Below are 24,475 nucleotides of genomic sequence, written 5' to 3' on the forward strand. Positions count from 1 at the left end.
TCTATCCTCCTGATTCCTGCTTACAAGCAAATACTAAAGCAGGAAGTAACACTAACTCGCTCAATATGGAAGTGGTCAGATGACGTGGATGCTACACTACAGGACTGTTTTGCTAGCACATACTGGAATATGTTCCGGTATTCATCCGATGACATCGAGGAGTACACCACCTTAGCCATCAGCTTCATCAATAAGTGCATCAATGACGTTGTCCCCACAGTGACCATACGTTCATATCCCAACCCAGAAGCCATGGATTACAGGCAACATCCGCATCGAGCTAAAGGCTAGAGCTGCCTCTGTCAAGGAGCTGGAGACTAATCCGGACGCTTATAAGAAATCCCGCTATGCCTGCAGACGAACCATCAAACAAGCAAAGCGTCAATAAAGGATTAAGATCGAATCCTACTACACCGGCTCCGACGCTCTTCGAATGTGGCAGGGCTTGAAAACAATTACGGACTACAAAGGGAAGCCCAGACACGAGCTGCCCAGTGACACGAGCCTACCAGATGAGCTAAATGCCTTTTATGCTCGCTTCGAGGCAAGCAACACTGAAGCATGCACGAGAGCACCAGCTGTTCTGGATGACTGTGTGATAACGCTCTCGGTAGCCGATGTGATCAAAACCTTTTAAACAGGTCAACATTCACAAAGCTGCTGTGCCAGTCGGATTACTAGGTTGGGTACTCAAAGCATGGGCAGACAAACTGGCAAGTGTCTTCACTGACATTTTCAACCCCTCCCTGGCCAAGTCTGTAATACCTACATGTTTCAAGCAGACCACCATAGTCCCTGTGCCCAAGGAAGCAAATGTAACCTGCCTAAATGATTAAAGCCCCTTCACTCAAATCAGTACCCATGAAGTGCTTTAAAAGGCTGGTCATGGCTCACATAAACAGCATCCTCCCGGACATCCTAGGCCCACTCCAATTTGCATACCACCCCAACAGATCCACAGATGACGCAATCTCAATCGCACTCCACACTGCCCTTTCTCACCTGGACAAAAGGAACACCTATGTGAGAATGCTGTTCATTGACTACAGCTCAGCATTCAACAACATAGTGCCCACGAAGCTCATCACTAAGCTAAGGACTCTGGGACTAAACACATCCCTCTGCAACTGGGTCCTGGACTTCCTGACGGGCCGCCCCAGGTGGTAAGAGTAGGCAACACACGTCTGCAAAGCTGATCCTTAACACTGGGGCCCCTCAGGGGTGTGTACTTAGTCCCCTCCTGTATTCCCTGTTCACCTACGCCTGCGTGGCCAGACACGACTCCAACACCATCATTAAGTTTGCTGACGACACAACAGTGGTAGGCCTGATCACTGACAACGATGAGAGCCTATAGGGAGGAGGTCAGAGAACTGGCAGTGTGGTGCCAGGATAACAGCCTCTCCCTCAATGTGAGCAAGACAAAGGAGCTGATCGTGGACTACAGGGAAAAAGGCAGGCCGAACAGGCCCCCTATTAACATTGACGGGGCTGTAGTGGAGTGGGTCGAGTGTTTCAAGTTCCTTGGTGTCCACATCACCAATGAACTATCATGGTCCAAACATACCAAGACAGTCATGAAGAGGGCAAAACAAAACCTTTTCCCCCTCAGGAGACTGAAAAGATTTGGCATGGGTCCTCAGATCCTCAATAGGTTCTACAGCTGCACCATCGAGAGCATCCTGACCGGTTGCATCAACGCCTGGTATGGTAATTGCTCGGCATCTGACCGTAATATGGTACAAAGGGTAGTGCGAACGGCCCAGTACATCACTGGGGCCAAGCTTCCTGCCATCCAAGATCTATATAATAGGCGGTGTCAGAGGAAAGCCCATAGAATTGTCAGACTCCAGTCACCCAAGTTATAGACTGTTTTCTCTGCTACTGCACGGCAAACGGACCCGGAGCACCAAGTCTTGGACAAAAAAGGCTCCTCAACAGCTTCTACCCCCAAGCCATTAGACTGCTGAACAATTCATAAAACTCGGCACCGGACGATTTACATTGACCCCCCTCCCTTTTGTACACTGCTTCTACTCGCTGTTTATTTGTAACCTATGCATTGTCACTTCATCCCCACCTACATGTACAGATTACCTCAACTAGCCTGTACCCCTGCACACTGACTTTGTACCGGTGCCCCCTGTATATAGCCTCGTTATTCTTATGGTGTTACTTTTTATTTTAGTCTACTTGGTAAGTCATTTCTTCTTCTTGAACTGCACTGTTGGTTAAGGGCTTGTAAGAATTCATTTCACATTAAAGTCTAAACTTGTTGTATTCGGCACATGTGGCAAATAAAGTTTGATTTGATTTGATCACGGACTTGTGCTATTTGATAGGCAACAGCAATTTTTCTAGATTCTATCCAATATCTTTTTGTCAATCAAACCATGGAAGATCAGTGATTTACTTTAAGAATGGAGGGAATTGTAAAAGAATTCGAAAGTGAACCAGTCAGAGATTTTGTAATGTTCAAGCCAATCGCTCTTCCTCGCTGTCCAGTTTCTATCTCGGTCCAGTTGCCCAGGGTGGTGACCAGCTAATGCACCATAATGGGGTACACGTGTGGGGCCACCGGGGCCTAATGAACTGGGGTTCTCATGGGGGGGGGAGGGCTGCCGAATTGAAACTGATGGGCCGGGGTATGGGGGAGAGGAGCGTGGCCGCCTAACATCGGCACTATCGTGCCCCCTTCACACACACACACACACAACCTCACGCTCACAGCTCAACCGTATCCCCCACGCAAACCTCCATCTCGGACTCCATTATTAAATTTGGTTTGACTAATGACCAATACCCTGTTTGAATTAGCCTGCCAACACCAATTTGACTTCAATAAGAGCAGATCTCCCAATGCGTTTAGGAGGCCCTGCTACAAACTGCAGGTGCCAGCTGGACATTTGGACCTGACCTAGGTGTTCCATAGAGCAGGAAGGGATTGCTCTCATCCTTCTCAGTGATGTAAAGCTTTAAAAGAGGGTGACAATTTAACACTAACCCTGCATTTTCAATTTTGCAAAACGAGACAATAAGAGATGAATAGAACACTTGATGCATGGGATAGAATTAGTACTGCATGACACCCCCATAGGATGGTGAGTAATCTGGCAAAACCAACATGGTTGAAATGTTGTCAGGTACCTCGCTCAAAAGGGGAGTAATGTAGTATCCATCATTTCACCATATTAGTCGACTGTTTATCTCTTCAAGACCACACACCTGCGCTTCTGCCGATTCAATGAAAATCTAAAAAATATCTTTCACCCTCTCTCTCATTCGCTCTCCCTCCCTCTTCAAGGGCGCTGGGTGGCTGCCGCCATCCTCCATTTCCCCTTTTCAGAGGGAGCTGTAAAACCTGTGACAGCTATGATTTATGATATACGCACTGTGCCTGTGGGGCAGATGTGTGTGTGTGTGTGTGTGTGTGTGGCTAAGGAGAGGGGCTAAGTTATGAGTTCTTCTGAGCTCTCCACGGGCTATCGCCAGATGTATCGGTGCTCAATGTTCAGTCACAAAAGTCACACACAGGAGAGAGCGCAAGCGAGTGTGTTTGTCTAGGAGTACGAATTGGGCTGTATGACCTGAAGCAAGAATAAAAACATTGTGAAAAAGTAAGTTTACAAAGATGAAATAAGGCATGCACTGACAGCTATTTAGAGGCAAGGGGCCAGCTGCTGAGTAAGTGTGCGTGTGTGTGTGCATATGACACGAGTGTGTATGAATGTGTGCACGAGTGTGTGCACGAGTGTGTGTATGGCCTCATTCTCTCAAATCGTATTTTGAAGTGCTGCAGGCTGACCAGACAAAAACTGCTGGTATCAGCATAGTCTCCCCCCCCCCCAACTATCTATTTCCATTGCTCTCTATCTATTTCTCCCTCTCCCTTCCCATTTTCCTCGCCTCAATGCTCCTGCTGTGCACTGTATTTCATATTCAAGGCCAGGTCAGGTGATCCAGTATCCTCACGTGCGTGCCACTGCATAAATCTACAATGAACAAAAGTATCACGCAACATGCAACAATTTCAAAGTTACAGTTCATACAAGGAAATCAGTCAATTGAAATAAATTCCCTAGGCCCTAATCTATGGATTTCACATGACTGGGAATACAATACAGATATGCATCAGTAGGTCACAGATACCTTAAAAAAATGGTAGGGGCATGGATCAGAAAACCAGTCAGTATCTGGTGTGACCACCATTTGCCTCATGCAGCAATCTCATTTGCATAGAGTTGATCAGGCTGTTGATTGTAGGCTGTGGAATGTTGTCCCACTCCTCTTCAATTGTAGGCTGTGCAAAGTTGCTGGATATTGGCGGAAACCGGAACACACTGTCGTACACGTTGATCTAGAGCATCCCAAATGTGGTCAATGGGTGCCATCTGTCTGGTACAGTTGAAACCGGGATTAATCCGTGAAGAGCACACTCCACCAGCGTGCTCTTCACGGATGAAGGCGAGTATTTGAAGGTGAGTATTTGCCCGCTGAAGTCGGTTACGATGACAAACTGCAGTCAGGTCAAGACCTTTGTGAGGACGAAGAGCATGCAATGAGCTTGCCTGAGACGGTAAATGACAGTTTGTGCAGACATTTTTCGGTTGAAATAACACATATGGAATCATGTGGTAACCAAAAAGTGTGAAACAAATCAAAATATATTTTATATTTGAGATTCTTCAAACAGCCACCCTTTGCCTTAATGATAGCTTGCACACTCTTGGCATTCTCTCAACCAGCTATATGAGGTAGTCACCTGGAATGCATTTCAATTAACAGGTGTGCCTCCTTAAAAGTTCATTTGTGGAATTATTTTCCTTCTTAATGTGGTTGGAGCCAATCAGTTGTGTTGTGACAAGGTGTGGGGGGTATACAGAAGATGGTCTTTCACTAAATAGGGCTACAGTACTTCATTACTTTAAGACATGAAGATCAGTCAATACGGAACATTTCAAGAACTTTGAATGTTTCTTCAAGTGCAGTCGCAAAAACCTTGAAATGCTATAATGAAACTGGCTCTCATGAGGACCGCCACAGGAATGGAAGACGCAGAGTTACCTCTGCTACAGAGGATACGTTTATTAGTTACCAGCCTCAGAAATTGCAGCCCAAATAAATGCTTCACAGAGTTCAAGTAACATACACATCTCAACATCAGCTGTTCAGAGGAGACTGCGTGAATCAGGCCTTCATGGTTGAATTGCTGCAAAGAAACCACTACCAAAGGACACCAATAAGAAGAAGAGACTTGCTTGGGCCAAGAAACACGAGCAATGGACATTAGACCGGTGGACATCTCTCCAAATTTGAGATTTTTGGTTCCAACCGCTGTGTCTTTGTTTAGACGTAGAGTAGGTGAACGTATGATCTCCAAATGTGGGGTTCCCAATGTGAAGAATTGGGGTGGTGGTGCTTTGCTGGTGACACTGTTGGTGATTTATTTAGAATTCAAGGCACACTTAACCAGCATGCGATATGCCATCCCATCTGGTTTGCGCTTAGTGGGACGATCATTTGAAATTTCAACAGGACAATGGCCCAACACACATCCCCAGGTTATGTAAGGCCTAGTTGACCAAGAAGGAGAGGGATGGCGTGCTGCATCAGATGACCTGGCTTCCACAATCACCCAACCTCAACCCAATTGAGATGGCTTGGGATGAGTAGAGCTGCAGACTAAAGAAAAAGCAGCCAACAAGTGCTCAGCATATGTGGGAACTCCTTGAAGACTGGTTGAGAGAATGCCAAGAGTGTGCAAAGCTGTCATTAAGGCAAAGGGTGGCAACTTTGAAGAATCTAAATATATATTTTGATTTGTTTAACACTTTTTTGGGTTACTACATGATTCCATGTGTTATCTCATAGGTTTGATGCCTTCACTATTATTCTACAATGTAGAAAATAGTAAAAATAAGGAAAAACCCTTGAATGACTCGGTGTGTCCAAACTTTTGAGTGGTACTGTATGTCCATTTGCAAGAGAATCTATGCATTTGAGTGTGTGTGTGTGTGTGTGTGTGTGTGCCTGTACTTTCTATCTGCACGGTTTGGGTGCGTGAGCATATGTGAGAGAGGGGCTAAACTCTTGCCTCGGTTATTACCAGGTTCTGAGGTAATGTTGATGGACAATTGGGAGCAGTGAGGGTCTGAAAGGTCACACAAGAGAGAGGGAACAAGAGGGTGGGAGAGAGAAAGTCTGCAGTATGGTGAGGAGAAGTGATGGAGTGATGGGTGAAGGGTTAGAGGGAGAGAGAGAGAGAGAGGAGAAAAATGAAGGTGGGAACCTACAGAGGGAACAGAGAGAGACAGAACAGTTGTTGAGATGAGACAAGTGAGGGAAAAGGAATGACGGGAGCAAGTTAGAAATGTTAGAGGGAGGCAGCCAGACAAGTTAAGAGTACAGTTTCAGCTTCCCCTTGCACTTTGGTGCTTGTCCTCAAAGCGCGCATATAGGAATGAATGCAACACATTAGCCATAGCTTCATTAGCCCTAGCAGCCATACTTAGCCGTTTAAAAAAATGTTTTTTTTACCTTTATTTAACTAGGCAAGTCAGTTAAGAACAAATTCTTATTTTCAATGACGGCCTAGGAACAGTGGGTTAACTGCCTATTCAGGGGCAGAACGACAGATTTGTACCTTGTCAGCTCGGGGGTTTGAACTTGCAACCTTCCGGTTACTAGTCCAACGCTCTAACCACTAGAATACCCTGCTGCTTGACAAGGAGTTATTAAACCATCCACACATATAAGCGCCTAGGGATGTGACGAATCTAACATTTTTCTTAACATTTAAAACATTATTGTTTAAATGATTTGAAAAAAATCATAAAATGACGTAAATTGACAATTCAGATATGGTCCTGTGTATGACCACTAGGGGACAATGCAGTTTAATCTACCGCAATCCTGGAGACCTACCAGAAGTTGCTCGCTCAGCAACGAAGGTAGTTTTGCTCTGTGCCTCTATGCTATCAGTACATGGGACTTCATGTCCCACTTCTCATGAATGTGATGGCTTATTGAAGTGATGCATGACATTGTGTTCATAGATATCTAACAATCCGTCAATCCGTATGGTGTTTGAGAGCTCGCGCTCTGTACCTGCAGAGTAACCGTTACTTGTTATTTCTCCATCCGGCCGGTCACCGTTTTGGACGTGGCATCTTGTGGTCGGGTTCTAGATATGCCATTAAGGCAATGAAGCCAACAGTCTCTACCATTGACAATGGCTGCATCTTAACTGCAATCATTTGTGTAACTTGCATTGTCAAATCAAATCATATTTTATTGGTCACATACACATGGTGATTTTCTCCCCCCGTCCCTTATCGCACTGCTGCCAGCAACAGGTTGGGTCTCACGCGGTGCCTCCCGTTCAGCATTGCACTTGCACTGCCACTACAGTTCAATTCCACCTCGCAAAATGTGCATTTCAACACCACCTCATTTAACTTCGAAGTATTGCCATACAGGACTTCAATGCTGTTGCTTCCCTCTATATCACTCTGCCATTTTCCCAACTGTTAACCACGATGACGTGAGGAGTGATTTATATCCGTGGCAAATCATTTGAAAAGGTGCATATCTCCTCCTACTAACGTTACAGCATTGTTGCGTCAGGTATTTATTTAATTCGATTTCGTTTTCCTTTATGATGATCGGGACCTGTTAGTGCTAGTTTTGTGATAAAATTAAAATCACAGTGCAGTTATGAGAAAGAAAAAAAAGTTATTCGTTTAAGGATTTTTTTTCGAGCACAAATCCATTGGAAATGAGGCATACTGTAGGTAGCAGCGTTGACTTAAGGGCCGTCCAACCCTCCTCAGTCCCAGACACTGCGTCCTCCCTGGCATAAGCATCGTTCTGCTACAGTGGCTTCCCCATCCATCACTCGCCGAGACAGCCATTTAGTCAAACGTTAAATCGAGGCTAATTACACACTGTTCACTCGGAGACGCCGCGACCCAGCTCGTTTCTTATCATGACAAGAGTGCCGTTTTGCATTGTGGGGGCCCCAGCAACTAAATTACGACCTACCAGAATAAGGCAGTCATCGACTTGGTCTCGTCTTAATCAAGCACTTTGGCGTTCGTTTTTCAGTGATGAATGCGACGATGGCTCTTTTCTGACTGTTGTTGTTGGAAGCCGTTTGATGTTGTCTGCCGAGGCTAGAGCAGACTTTTTCTGCGGCAGCCAATTTGTTAATGCTTTTGTGGGGTGGCTGTATCGAGGTAGTTGCTGTGATTAGTGATTTCCAGTCGGAAAATTATACACTTTCCTGAATGCCTTTTAATTCTAATCTGCTGTCAATGGGCGCAGAGTGCCTTGGAAATCTGCAACCCTGTTAATCTAGCATGTAAGCACTTTGGACATAAAGTGTGTTTGCTTAGTTCAATTCTAATTTCTTAATAGCATTTCTAAAGCATTGGCTTTCTTTGACAGCTAACCTCATAGCGAGTCGCTCTTGGAATGTGTGAGGTGTTGTAAGAGAACTCCTAGAGAAAAGGCTGAACAGTTTCTGGCTAACAGAACTGACTGAAACAGCCCCTCTTCCTCCTAAGCAATGGATCCACTGAGTGAAGACAGGGCATATCTCACTCAGTCTCCAAAAGCTTAATTCTAGACATTCTGCTTGCGTCGCACAAAAAACCCTGGGTCCCATTTTCCATATTACAAATACGGCCCATTGGAGAGACATTGCCTTATGAGTGTCCTCCTCGCCACAATGTATTGTGGGGGCGATACATTGAAGCTTCTTCTGTTGGAAAACATGCTGTTGCATATAGTGTCCTTAGACTCAATGCAAAGTAGCCATGTGCGTCGCATTGGATCGTACCGTTCACACTTCTGGTACAGAGTCAATGATATTGGAGCACAGCGATCAGCCAAAAATATGAGAAAAGGGTACTGTGGATGTTTTCAATACAGCAACTTTACTTGTGTTTGGGAAATGTGAACGATCCTCCCAGGAGAGCGCAAACACCCGTCTGTTGCCTGAACTACAATGCTATAAACCTCTGACAGAGCTAGCATTAGCCACTAACTGACAGGTTAGCTGGTCTGACAGACAAAGGCTGAGGAACAGCCCAGCCCAGCCCGTGCCATCAGTTTGTGTTAGTCTCGCTGGCGATTAGCGGCGACACTAACACAACGAGCTAACACACTCTGGGGACTCATCAGGGCTTCCGCTTGCTGAGGGAATTACTGCTGCTGTAGCTCGGACAGGTTGGCGGAATAACATGACCTAAACTTAACGATTAAGTCTTCTTCCCCCGGGTTCGTGCAAAGTGGTGCCGTCATTTCCACGGCGACAGCGAGCCTGTCGTACGTTTTTGGGGTGTGAGAGAGTCACGCGGCTAAAAACGCAACTTCAGCTGCGGGCGGATTTATACGGATGAAGGGGCTTGGGATTGACGGTTCGCGGTGGGGGAGCTGGGGAGTAGGGGGATTTATCAAAGCAAATGGCTGACACATTACCAATGCCACCACAGAGGGAGCACCTCAATAATTACTACTTCCCCTGTTGGGCTAATCCCCAGAGCACTGGAGCAAAACAGGAGGGAGAAGCTTAAGAGTTTCAGAGGAGCCCGTCAGATCATTTACAGAGACAGTCTCTCCCTCGCTCGCTCACAGAGAGGTCCGTCTCGCTCACAGAGAGGTCCGTCTCGCTCACAGAGAGGTTTCAGAACCAGATCTCATACACTTAACAGAAACAAGCACTGTAAAACTCTAAAGATGCTTCAAAACTAACCTGTCACAGAACTCACACTAAGACATTCAGAGATGCAAACCTCGTGCACTGCCAAAATCAGCAGTACCAGTGTCACACTGACATGGGTTCAATTTTCTACACCCCTTTACAGTACTCAATATTTACATCATACTCCCTCACACATTAGACAAGTCGATGGTAGATTCAATTTTCACCATCTTACCAAGTGACACGTATCATTTAAATTAACAGGTTGCATATTTCAACGACATTACTTCCCTATATTGAATCATTGTACAATAAGTAACCACTTCTAGACCAAGATAAACTACCACAGAATCTTTCAAAGCAGAACAAAACAGCTGGTGCGAGAAACACACACACACAAGCAAACAACTCACATCACACACACCACGGGTAGGCGAGTAGGAGGGAGTACCTTTACGCTCGCAGCGTTTCTTGCGCCTCCTCTTGAACTTCCGGCGGATGAGGCAGTAGTAGGAGCCCAGGCTCTGGGGCCCGGTGCTGAACAGGGCCATGCTGTCCGCCACCGGCTAACACACTGCTCTGCTGTCCCGGAGACACTCACTACTGGCACTCAAGACACTAGCTAGCGCTTACACTTAACACACACAGCCATGTGGTGGAACACTCACAACTCTCGGACTCCTTTTCTCTCTTGGTTTCTGTCTCCCTCTACCTAGTTGGAGGGGGAGCATATAGTGTGTGTGTGTGTCGAGGGAAGTGGCATACCCTCAAAGGAGAGGCTGTTCCTCAGATAACTGTAGAACGTCACATGGATTTGGTTCTATATTTCTCTCTCTCGGTCTTTCATATCCACTTCTCCCTCTCCTCCAGCACAGAAGGCAGTTTGCTCCCGCCAGCTCAGTGCTTCTATAGCATCTCACTGACACGTCACACTGGCCCTCAGCCTATCACAGACTGCCTCTGGCTCATCGCCTGGCCTCCACCTGTTCACACACACAATCAGACAAAACACACGCAAACTAACACACACACACATACAGCCACATACAGTGCCTTGCAAAAGTATTCAGACCCCTTGGATTACTTCACCTGTTATTGTGTTAACAAAGTGGGATTAAAATCCATTTTTATGTCAACAATCTGCTTTAAAAAAATTCAAAGTGAAGATTGTGTAATTTTTTATTTAAAATGAAATAACTAAAATAGTCATTGCATAAGTATTCAGCTCCCTGGGTCAATACATGTCAGAAACACCTTTGGCATCAAATACAGCTGTGTCATCTTAGGTACGTCTATAAGAGCTTTGTACACCTGGATTGTGCATTATTTGTCCATTATTCTTTTCAAAATTATTCAAGCTCTGCCAAGATGCTGTTTTTCAAGTCATATCATAGATTTTCAAGCCGATTTAAGTCAAAACTGTAACGTGGCCAATCAGGAATGTTTACGGTCTTCTTGGTAAGCAACTCCAGTGAAGATTTGGCCTTGTGTTGTAGGTGATTGTCCTGCTGAAAGGTACATTCTTCTCCCAGTCTCCAGTGTAAAGCAGACAGAAGCAGTTTTTCCTCTAGGATTTAGCCCGTGCTTCGCTCCATCCCATTTATTTTTATCCTTTAAAAACTCCTCAATATTTGCCAATGGCAAGCATACCCATACCATGATGCAGCCACCACCATTGTTGAAAAAAGTGTATTCCTTTGCTGTGTTTTTTTCCCAGTATTACTTTAGTACCTCGTTCCATTACAAGATGCATGTTTTGGAATATTTTCATTTTGTATATTTGTACTCTTCTTTTCACTCTGTCATTTAGGTCATTATTGTGTAGTCACTACAATGTTGTTGATCCATCCTCCTCAGTTTTCTCCAATCCCAAAATGGCTACAGAGTTCCATGATTATCACCACCAATGACCTCTTGGTCTGGGAGGTTTAATAAATAATCCACATCATAAATGTTAACTTGACCATGTTTAAAGAGACATTCAATGTCTGAATTGTTATAATTGTTACCCATCTACCGGTCACTCCCCTTCTTTATGAGGCTTTCCAAAAGCTCCCTGGTCTTTGTAGTTGAATCTGTGCTTGCAATACTTGAATGAGGGACCTTACAGAAGTTATATGTATGGGGGACAGAGGAAGGGTTAGTTATTAAAAAACCATGTCAACCCCTATTATTTCACACAGAGGGAGTCCATGTAACTTATGTGATTTGTTTAAGCCACATTTTACTCCTGAACTAATTTAGGCTTGCCTAAACAAATGGGGCTGAATACTTATGCAGTGACTATATTTTAGTTAACTTTTTTCTTAGATTTAGACAGAAGATTTTGTGTAGATTGCAGAGTTCCAGCATCACTCCGTTACCGTGGAATTACCAAACTTCAAGTGCTTTCATCCCTCAATACACAAACTCATACACTACAACAGTCCAGCTAAAGGTACTGCAATGTTTAACATGAGGTGAAATCTCACTTCCCAGAAGGAGTACACCATTCACTAATAGGTTCAGGCATAGGAACAAACGAGCTGAAGAATTCAGTGTGAACGTCACAATACCACAGCACAGTACTCTACCTCCCTCTAGTGTGCATATTCTGTCATTACTCTATCATTCCAGTGACAGCCAAGGCAATGTCAATGATGCAGAAACCACCATAACACTGCACAGCAAACACACATACAGGCTTTACCATACGAAACCCATTGCACATAAATATGATTTCAGCCATCTGTGTCAGCCATACTAACGGATATGAAACCGAAAGACAACAACAGTGCCTTTACCTTGGTGAACACTGCCCCTCTGTGGAATGGAATAGAATAGCACTTCATATGAACCACAGTGCAGCACAGGACACCAGAGGCTTTATGGTGCAGTATAGAACAGGACATTCTTATTTTTAAAAAATGTTTTAATTTACCCCGTGGTATCCAATTGGAAGTTACAGTCTTGTCTCATCGCTGCAACTCCAATACGGACTCGGGAGAGGCGAATGTTGAGAGCTGTGCGTCCTCTGAAACACAACCCAACCAAGCCGCACTGCTTCTTGACACATTGCCCACTTAACCCGGAAGCCAGCCGCACCAATGTGTTGGAGGAAACACTATATACCTGGCGACCGTGTCAGCGTTCACTGCGCCCGGGCCGCCACAGGAGTCGCTAGTGCACAATGGGACAAGGACATCCCTGCCGGCCAAACCCTCCCCTTACTCAGATGACGCTGGGCCAATTGTGCGCCACCCCACGAGTCTCCCGGTCGCGGCCGGCTGCGACAGAGCCTGGACTCGAACGCAGAATCTCTAAAAAGGACTACTGATTTTCTGCCATAGTTATGAGTATTCCTAACCATGTGACATGCCAGTGAGGAAAGGTGTCATAGTGGAGAGAATGCATATATATATATATATATATATTAGTTAGTTAGTTACACACCTGTTTTCTCTTTGTTGTCCGTTGTGTAGTATTGGCTCACTCTGTGGTGCTTCTTCAGTGGCCTGGAAGAGAAAGGAGAGCACTGGTCAGCTAACAGCTATAGTATCTGTCATCACAAACAGGAACAGCACACACAGGAAGAACAAAAAAGGAGGGGAAGAGTTACTAGGAAAATGGTAGAATGAAGGTGCTCATTGGTAATGGGTAATTGGTGTTCGTATAATTAAAATCTTTATATATACACTGCTCAAAAAAATAAAGGGAACACTAAAATAACACATCCTAGATCTGAATGAATTAAATATTCTTATTAAATACTTTTTTCTTTACATAGTTGAATGTGCTGACAACAAAATCACACAAAAAGTATCAATGGAAATCAACCCATGGAGGTCTGGATTTGTAATCATACTCAAAATTCAAGTGGAAAACCACACTACAGGCTGATCCAACTTTGATGTAATGTCCTTAAAACAAGTCAAAATGAGGCTCAGTAGTGTGTGTGGGCTCCACGTGCCTGTATGACCTCCCTACAATGCCTACAATGCCTACAATGCCTACAATGCTCCTGATGAGGTGGTGGATGGTCTCCTGAGGGAGACCTGGACTAAAACATCTGCCAACTCCTGAACATTCTTCTCCTGGACATTGGATATTCTTTATCCCCTTACACTGTGTATGACAGTAGTTTTTTTTGGAATTGTTAGTTAGATTACTTGCTCGTTATTACTGCATTGTCGGAACTAGAAGCACAAGCATTTCGCTACACTCGCATTAACATCTGCTAACCATGTGTATGTGACAAATAAAATTTGATTTGATTTGATTTGACAGTCTGTGGTGCAACGTGGCGTTGGTGGATGGAGCGAGACATGATGTCCCAGATGTGCTCAATTGGATTCAGGTCTGGGGACCGGCGGGCCAGTCCATAGAATCAATGCCTTCCTCTTGCAGGAACTGCTGACACACTCCATCCACATGAGGTCTAGCATTGTCTTGCATTAGGAGGAACCCAGGGCCAACCGAACCAGCATATGGTCTCACAAGGGGTCTGAGGATCTCATCTTGGTACCTAATGGCAGTCAGGCTACCTCTGGCGAGCACATGGAGGGCTGTGCTGCCCCCAAAGAAATGCCAACCCACACCATGACTGACCCACCGCCAAACCGGTCATGCCGGAGGATGTTGCAGGCAGCAGAACGTTCTCCATGGAGTCTCCAGACTCTGGCACGTCTGTCACATGTGCTCAGTGTGAACCTGCTTTCATCTGTGAAGAGCACAGGGCGCCAGTGGCGAATTTGCTAATCTTGGTGTTCTCTGGCAAATGCCAAACGTCCTGCACGGTGTTGGGCTGTAAGCACAACCCCCACCTGTGGACGTCGGGCCCTCATACCACCTTCATGGAGTCTGTTTCTGACCGTTTGAGCAGACACATGCACATTTGTGGCCTGCTGGAGGTCATTTTGCAGGGCTCTGGCAGTGCTCCTCCTGCTCCTTCTTGCACAAAGGCGGAGGTAGCGGTCCTGCTGCTGGGTTGTTGCCCTCCTACGGCCTCCTCCACGTCTCCTGATGTACTGGCCTGACACCTGGTAGCGCGTCCATGCGCTGGACACTACGCTGACAGACACACAAACCTTGCCACAGCTCGCATTGATGTTCCATCCTGGATGAGCTGAACTACCTGAGCCACTTGTGTGGGTTGTAGACTCCGTCTCATACTACCACTAGAGTGAAAGCACCGCCAGCATTCAAAAGTGACCAAAACATCAGCCAGGAAGCATAGGAACTGAGAAGTGATCTGTGGTTGCCACCTGCAGAACCACTCCTTCATTGGGGGTGTCTTGCTAATTGCCTATAATTTCCACCTGTTGTCTATTCCATTTGCACAACAGCATGTGAAATTTATTGTCAATCAGTGTTGCTTCTTAATTGGACAGTTTGATTTCACAGAAGTGTGATTGACTTGGAGTTACATTGTGTTGTTTAAGTGTTCCCTTTATTTTTTTGAGCAGTGTATTTAACATTTAATTATGGAGTTGTCACACATACAGCTAACAAATGAAAATGTCTGCTCTACTCAAAATTACAACCAACTAATTGCAGGACTACCGTAAAAATGGAAAGTGAGGAAAGTGAAAGGGGGAGAAAGTAAGGAAATCAATCGTCTGTCGGCACTGCATTATAGACCAACATTTATTAAAGAAAATTGTGAAAAATAAAAAAGTTTCATTTAAGGACCAAAAATGGACAGCTGTGGAATATAGATTGCAAAACAGTTTTACGAAGATTAACGATGTACCGATTCCATGGCACATGACTAATGAACTGATACACAAAACAAATCTGGATTCAAAAACAGTTGTTCAACTTAAATTATACCAAATTCTTGCAACCAATAGAATGATACATATACTGTACAGTGCATTCTGAAAATATTCAGACCTCCTGACTTTTTCCACATTTTGTTACTTTACAGCCTTATTCTAAAATGGATTAAATTGTCTCCCCCCCCTCCCCCCAATCTACCCTACAATATCGCATAATGACAAAGCAAAAACAGGTTCAGAATTGTCAGCAAATTTATGAAATATACATTTACGTAAGTATTCAGACCCTTGACTCAGTACTTTGTTGAAGTACATTTGGCAGCGATTTCAGCCTTGAGTCTACTTGGGTATGAAGCTGTAGGCTTGGCACACCTGTATTTGGGGAGTTTCTTCCATTCTTCTCTGCAGATCCTCTCAAGCCCTGTCAGTTTGGATGGGGAGTGTCACTGCACAGCTATTTTCAGGTCGCTTCAGAGATGTTCAATCGGGTTCAAGTCGGGGCTCTGGCTGGGCCACTCAAGGACTTTCAGAGACTTGACCCGAAGCCACAGCCACTCCCGCGTTGCCTTGGCTGTGTGCTTAGGGTCGTTGTCCTGTTGGAAGGTGAACCTTCGCACCCCAGTCGGAGGTCCTGAGTGCTCTTGAGCAGGTTTTCATCAAGGATCTCTCTGTACTTTTTCTTTCTCTCAATCCTGACTAATCTCCCTGGCCTTGAAAAATAATCCCCACCGCATGATGCTGCCACCACCATGCTTCACCGTAGGGATTGGTGCCAGGTTTCCTCCAGACGTGATGCTTGGCATTCAGGCCAAAGAGTTCAATCTTGGTTCAGAGACCAGGGAAGACCAGAAACCTTGCTTCTCATGGTCTCACCTTTAGGTGCCTTTTGGCAAACTCCAAGTGGGCTGTCATGTGCCTTTTACTGAATTGGCTTCTGTCTGGCCACTCTACCATAAAAGCCTGATTGGTGGAGTGCTGCAGAAATGGTTGTCCTTCTGGAAGGTTCTCCCATCTCAACAGAGGAACTCTGGAGCTCCGTCAGAGTGACCACCAGGTTCTTGGTAACCTCTTTATGGCAAATAAAAATCTAAACTGGATGGTTTTCAGAGATCCAAGGGAGGGGTTGAGTGGAGCTGAAGGTTGGGACTAAAAACAAACAAAAGATAACTATTTAAAAAATATACTGTGTCCATAAAATGTATACACAGTTGAACAGTTGTTTTTCAACCACTCCACAAATTTCTTGTTAACAATCTATAGTTTTGGCAAGTCGGTTAGGACATCTACCTTGTGCATGACACACATAATTTTTCTAGCAATTGTTTACAGACAGATTATTTCACTTATAATTCACTGTATCACAATTCCAGTGGGTCAGAAGTTTACATACACTGTGCCTTTAAACAGCTTGGAAAATGATGTCCGGCTTTAGAAGCTTTTGATAGGCTAATTGACATCATGGAGGTGTACCTGTGGATGTATTTCAAAGCCTACCTTCAAACTCAGTGCCTCTTTGCTTGACATAATGGGAAAATCAAAAGAAATCAGCCAAGACCTCAGTAAATAAATTGTAGACTTCCACAAGTCTGGTTAATCCTTAGGAGCAATTTCCAAAATGCCCGAAGGTACCACGTTCATCTGTACAAACAATAGTATGCAAGTATAAACACCATGGGACCTAGCATCATACCACTCAGTAAGGAGACGCGTTCTGTCTCCTAGAGATGAATGTACTTTGGTGCGAAAAGTGCAAATCAATCCCAGAACAACAGCAAAGGACCATGTGAAGATGCTGGAGGAAACAGGTACAAAGTATCCATATCCACAGTAAAACGAGTCCTATATCGATATAACCTGAAATGCCGCTCAGCAAGGAAGAAGCCACTGCTCCAAACCGCCATAAAAAGCCAGACTACGGTTTGCAACTGCACATAGGGACAAAGATCATTATTTTTGGAGAAATGTCCTTTGGTCTGATGAAACACAAATAGAACTGTCTGGCCATAATGACCATCGTTATGTTTGGAGTAAAAAGAGGGAGGCTTGCAAGCAGAAGAACACCATCCAAACCGTGAAGCACGGGGGGTGGCAGCATCATGTTGTGGGGGTGCTTTGCTGCAGGAGGGACTGGTGCACTTCACAAAATAGATGGCATCATGAGGAAAAGAAAATGATGGACAGAAGCATGTGAGAAATCACTTTAGCCCCAAAGGAAAAGCAGGCTGAAAACAACAGCAGTTAAAATCTGCAGTAAAAGCCCACAGGCGTGTGAAATATAATGTTATACTAGGTACAGCCAAAGCCATAAAGTTTTAAACCCTCCAGCTGCGACAGAGTGGGGAAAAGAGAGAATAACATAGTGAGGAAATGTAGAGGCGGAGAGGAAAAGGGGAAGGGGTGAAAGCCAGGGAGATCGAGAGATGAATGAGAAAGAGAGGAACAGCAGTAAGTAGGGATGGCCAGTCCATCCCTTTAACCTGAGGAGTCCTTTGGGGACACCACGGCAGTCTCCATCAATGCCCACTTCTAATTCCCATGGCTGTCCAGGGTACTGTGGCTCAAACCAACAGGCATGTGTTTAGACAGCTCTCCTCTAAGAAGACAAGCATGTGCCTGACAGGCCAGAGAGAAAAATGGGAGATGGAGAGAGTGCCAAAACGCACACTAGCCCACAGCATTTCCATCACACGACAGTATATAGGCCAAGCACAACCACAGCTGGCCAAGTCTGACCGCGGCCGGTTTGGAGCGCCACCCCTTGTGATCGCTGTGAAGGCTGACCACGAAGGAGAAGGAATTGGTCGTGGTTGAGAAACAGTAGGGTGTCTCAGACTTAGGATAAGGCATGAACTTCATACAGCTCTACAGTGGCTCCTGAAGAATTATTGAAAAATTCAGCTTTTTCCCCCCATTTTCTTTAACAGGCCAACACCAGTCAAAGGCCAAACAACTGTCATAACAATGTCTTAAACTCATATCTGTTTACAGAGGGTTAACTGAAAAAACATGGTTGAAATAAAAATGGCCATTGTGGTAGTGGTGGCAATTCCTAAAGTCAGAGTCATTTTCTCAAAACCTAGTATGCAGATGTGTCTGGACCAAATTAACGGCCACAAATATGATCCAAACAAGACTGCACATTCAAAGTCAACTTAGTTATAGTACAAATACTGTACGCATGTAGTCACATGGCTCAGTTGACAAGTGTTATTGTTAGGAGGGCAAAACTCGAATGGAACTATTAGCCATGCTATGGTGCACAGTCAGGTCCAGCCAAAGGGAGTTTGTGGAAGGCGTGCTCAACAAAAATACATGGGCGAGGGAAAGGATTGAAATCAGGACACTGACAGTAAACTGTAAATAACACAGCCAGCCTTAGAATCAGAAGTAAGAGCTGCGAATACATCAAGCCTAATATTACTAAACACCAGTAGGTGGTAGCATTGTTCTTCATTCGAGCGCGACGTGTGAGAGTCTGGGTCAGCATCATTAGCGTCATCATTTTGGACAGGTCACTGAGGCTAGGGACCGGGGAAGGCCCCACTGCTGTGCCACATGGCTCAGGCAAGGGCACTCACCCACTGAGGGGGCAGGGGAATGAGAGACGTGGAGGTGGCGTGTACATTATGATTGGGCAAGACCCAAATCAGCGATGCAAAATCACACTACCGCCCGCAGAGAATGAGAGAGATGGAGAGAGAGGGAGAGGGGAGCTTGAGACCAAACTTTGAGAAAATATGCTATTGTGCTATTGACTACATGCTAATCTGTGTTTGAGAGGGAGAAAGAAGATGGAGATGCGAGAGACAGAAACAGTCAGACAGAACCTTGAAACAGATGAGGATAGGGAGACATCTCAATTGCATACTCCTCGGGTCCTCTCTTCTTTGTAAAACCTATTGGCAGAAAAGGTCAGAGGGGAGGGACCTCTTGCTTTCTCATCTAATAAGCATGAGAAGGAGACGAGGAGAGAGGACGTGAGGAGTATGCAATTGAGATCTGCCCAGAGAGAGAGAGAGATCAAGAGAGAAAGAGACTGCTGAACTGGGTAGGCAGGGCAGTTTAACCGAGTCAGTCCCATCTTGGCAGACAGTTAGGCCACAGGCGCCACATCAGACATGCTTGAGGGGGGTCCTGACAAGCCCTCTCGAAAAAAAGGGGAATAATAACAAACAGGGAGAACTTGAAGCACGCACTACTTTTCAATTATATATACACAGTGGCAAGAAAAAGTGTGTGAACCCTTTGGAATTACCTGGACTTCTGCATAAAGTGGTCCAACAAAATGTATCTGACAAACACAGTCTGCTCAAACTAATAACACACAAACAATTACACGTTTTCATTGAACACACTGTGTAAACATTCAGTGTAGGGTGGGAAAAGTAAGTGAACCCTTGGATTTAATAGTTGTTTGACCTTCCTTTGGCAGCAATAAACTCAACCGAACATTTTCTGTAGCTGTGGATCAGACCTACACAATTATCTGGAGGAATTTTGGACCATTCATCCTTTCAAAACTGTTTCAGTTCAGCAATATTCTTAGGATGCCTGGTGTGAACCGCGTTCGAGGTCATGCCACAGCATTTTAAATCGGGGTGAGGTCAGGACTCTGACTGGGCCACTCCACAACGCATATTTTATTTTGTTGAAACCATTCTGTTGTTGATTTACTTCTGTGTTTTGGGTCGTTGTCCTGTTGCATCACCCATCTTCTGTTGAGCTTCAATTGCCGACAGATAGCCTTACATTCTTCTGCAAAATGTCTTGATAAACTTGGGAATTCATTTTTATGTCTGATAGCAAGCTGTCCAGGCCCTGAGGCAGCCCCAAACCATGATGCTCCCTCCACCATACTTTACAGTTGGGATGAGATTTGATTTTGGTGTGCTGTGCCTTTTTTTCCTCCACACAGAGTTGTGTGTTCCTTCCAGACAACTCAACTTTAGTTTAATCTGAATATTTAGCCAGAAGCGCTGTGGAACATCCAGGTGCTCTTTTGAATTCTTTGGACATACAGCAATGTTTTTGGTGGACAGCAGTGGCTTCTTCTATGGTGTCCTCCCATGAACACTATTCTTGTTCAGTGTTTTACGTATCGTAGACTCGTCAACAGAGATGTTAGCATGTTCCAGAGATTTCTGTAAGTCTTTAGCTGACACTCTAGGATTCTTCTTAACCTCATTGAGCATTCTGCACTGTGCTCTTGCAGTAATCTTTGCAGGATGGCCACTCCTAGGGAGAGTAGCAATAGTGCTGAACTTTCTCCATTTATAGACCATTTGTCTTACCGTGGACTGATGAACATCAAGTATCAAGAGATACTTTTGTAACCCTTTCCAGCTTTATGCAAGTCAATAATTCTTAACCTTAGGTATTCTGATAACTATTTTGTTCCGAGGCATGGTTCACATCAGGCAATGCTTCTTGTGAACACCAAACTCAAACGTGAGTGTTTTTTTATAGGGCAGGGCAGCTCTAACCAACATCTCCAATCTCATAGATAGGACTCCAGGTTAGCAGACTCCTGATTCCAATTAGCTTTTGGAAAAGTCATTAGCCTAGGGGTTCACATACTTTTTCCCAACCTACAATGTGAGTGTTTAAATTATGTATTCAATATAGACAAGAAAAATACAATAATGTGTGTTATTAGTTGAAGCAGACTGGTTGTCTATTGTTGTGACTAAGATGCAGATCAGATAAAATTGACACATTTATGCAGATATACAGGTAATTCCAAAGGGTTCACATACAGTGCCTTCGGAAAGTATTCAGACCTTTGACTGTTTCCACAATGTTACATTACAGCCTTATTCTAAAATGGATTTTAAATTGTTATTTTTCCTAATCAATCGACACACAATACCCCATAATGACAAAGCAAAATCAGGTTCAGAAATGTTTGCAAATGTACAGTATTATTATACTTTTATTTCAACAAGGAAGACAGATTGAGACCAAGGTCTCTTTTACAGCTGGGCCCTGTGTATACATGTTTACACATACAGCTTAGGTACAATGATTAAGAAACTACACAAGACAAACAAAACCATCACAGATAACACACACACACACACACACACAAAAAAATATATATATATATATATATATATTACAGTGGGGCAAAAAAGTATTTAGTCAGCCACCAATTGTGCAAGTTCTCCCACTTAAAAAGATGAGGCCTGTAATTTTCATCATAGGTACAATTCAACTATGACAGACAAAATGAGAAGAAAAAAATCCAGAAAATCACATTGTAGGATTTTTTATGAATTTATTTGCAAATTGAGACCTGGTTAAAGGAATTCTAATTCTAATATTGATGAGTGATGGTAAATAAGAAGGTAGCTTATTCAGAAGTGCTTTATAGTCAAAAGTTTGGACACACCGATTCATTCAAGGGTTTTTCTTAATTTGTGACCCGATTCAGGAAACTAGGCGTATGTCGCAAGTCACAGGAGAACCTTTTGAACGTAAAAAAATATTTATCCAAATGTTTTATGTTTGTTGCAGAAATGCCTTATCGAACATGTGAACTTTCATGTGCCATGATATCAAATGTGTATGTCATCTGTAAATATGAATACAATTGTTAAATTACGAGCCTAGTTGGTTTAGCCACAGACAAAGCCAGCAACCTTCCCGCTAGCCATGATTGGCTGAGATAATGAGTGGGCTGGACATGCCAAGAGATGAATTTGGATTGGTCTGTGGTGTTGCATCTTGGGTCTATAAAATTAGCTGCTCGTAATGCGTAAATAATCTTTTCTACTGCAGTTCTTTTCTAAAGATATAATGTTAGCCATGGAGAAATGCAAATATGTTGCTATTGCTCTCAATAACATTGCTGCCCTGAATTTATCAGGCGCTATTGATAAAGGTCAGTGAGAAAAAGTTGTGGAGGACTACTTTCTGGACAACGGTCAGACTCCAGCCACCCTAGTCATAGACTGTTCTCTCTGCTACCGCACGGCAGGCTCTCTGAGTATAGATTCCCTTGTTCATGCGTGGTTTGGATGGACCAGTCATCAGCACTATCTGCAGTGCCTCTATTCACATGACCCTCTCCTAACACACACGCCATATGTTGCTGATATTTTTTTTTGTCCTGCTGCTCAGCCATTGACAGGGCTGCAGTGGAGCAGGTTGAGAGCTTCAAGTGCCTTGGTGTCCACATCACCAAAAAAAACTAGCATAGGCCAAGCACACCAAAACAGTCGTTAAGTAGGCACAACAAAACCTATTCCCCCTCAGGAGACTGAAAAGATTTGGCATGGGTCCTCAGATCCTTAAGGTTCTACAGCTGCACCATTGATAGCATCCTGACTGGTTGCAACACTGCCTGGTATGGCAACTGCTCGACCTCCGACCGCAAGGCACTAGAGATGGTAGTGCGAATGGCCCAGTACATCACTGGGGCCAAGCTTCCTGCCAACCAGGACCTCTATACCAGGCGGTGTCAGAGGAAGGCCCGAATAATTGTCAAAGACTCCAGCCACCCTAGTCATACACTGTTCTCTCTGCTACCGCACGGCAAGCGGTACTGGTGCGCCAAGTCTAGGTCCAACAGGCTTCTACCCCCAAGCCATAAGACTCCTGAACATCTAGTCAAATGGCTACCCAGTCTAGTTGCATTGCCGCTCCACACCACTGCCACTCTGTGATCTATGCACAGTCACTTTAATAACTCTACCTACATGCACATACTACCTCAACTAACCGGTGCACCCGCACATTGACTCTGTATAACGGCACCCCGTATATTTTTTTACATTTATTACTGCTGCTCTTTAATTACTTGTTACTTTTCTCTTATCTGTATTTTTTATTTTTATTTGAAACTGCACTGTTGGTTAGAGGCTTGTAAGTAAGAATTTCACTAAGGTCTACCTGTTGTATTCGGTGCATGTGACTAATAAAATTAGTATTTGATTTGATGCATTACTACCTCGTCTATCACTGATATTGTTCTTGTACATACTGTATATATCTTATATTGACACTATTTCTGATATTGCTACTCTGCAAGTAACCATTTGGCTGTACCGTTTACACCTTCTGTAGAGACCCATCCACTTAGCAAGACTTCACATGCTTTTGTGACATACCACGACAATATCATGTGACTGTATCAAGTGTCCACCACTTAAATATGGCACATGCCATCTGTTTATGTGAACCTCACATGGCCTTATGTATGAAATACTGTGATAAGTGCCTGTTTAACAGCATATAAAGTATGCTAATGTACTGGTGTGAAGGCATTTAAGTAAATAAAAATCAGAGTACTACTCAAGTAGTTTTTGTGGCATCTGTACTTTACTATTTATATTTTTGGCAACTTACTTCACTACATTAGTAATGTACTTTTTACTCCATACATTTTCCTTGACAGCAAAATTGTCCAATTCTAACACTAAACAATAGAACATTCCTGGTCATCCATACATACTGCCTACGATCTGGCAGACTCACTAAACACATGCTTCATTTGTAAATGATGTCAGTGTTGGAGTGTGCCCCTGGCTGTCCATCAATAAAATTGTGCCATCTAGTTAATATAAGGAAGTGAAATGGTTTATATTTTAACTTTTGATACCTAAAAACATTGTGCCCCTGGCTATCTGTCTTTTTTTATTTTTTATTCAATTGCGCCGTCTGGTTAAATAGAAGGAATTTGAAACGATTGATTATTTTACTCAAGTATGACCATTTTGTACTTTTTCCACCACTGGATGTGGCTGGGGGTTGTAGTATTTCTTTCACATCTATCTGGACACTTTGTTTACCCAGAATTGTTCCTTATTGTAGGCTACTACCACTTAGTCTTTAGCACATGACCTCATGTGAATCCTTTAAAGAGTGGGTGGGGCTGCGTTTAGACAAAGGAGAGCTCTCCAGTAGGTACCATTCAAAGGCCCTTTTCTCAAGTGAGATTACAAATGTTTCAACTTTCAAAGGAGAAAAACTTTCCCATTGCTCCTCAAAAATGGTGTGTATGATCTAC

The 24,475-nt window shown here is 44.0% G+C and overlaps 1 protein-coding gene across 4 annotated transcripts in view; it reads right to left on the reverse strand.

Moving 5' to 3' along the window:
• Positions 1–24,475, reverse strand: part of LOC112235186 (double-stranded RNA-specific editase 1) — a 182,914-nt gene that overhangs the window by 48,063 nt on the left and 110,376 nt on the right. For all 4 annotated transcript variants that reach the window (XM_024403610.2, XM_024403616.2, XM_024403605.2 and 1 more), the window contains one exon: positions 13,139–13,200. The gene's annotated coding sequence lies outside the window, so the exon portion shown is untranslated. The remainder of the gene's footprint in view (positions 1–13,138; positions 13,201–24,475) is intronic.

Source organism: Oncorhynchus tshawytscha, linkage group LG03 (assembly GCF_018296145.1).
Source record: "Oncorhynchus tshawytscha isolate Ot180627B linkage group LG03, Otsh_v2.0, whole genome shotgun sequence".
In the NCBI taxonomy this organism is placed as follows: Eukaryota; Metazoa; Chordata; class Actinopteri; order Salmoniformes; family Salmonidae; genus Oncorhynchus; species Oncorhynchus tshawytscha.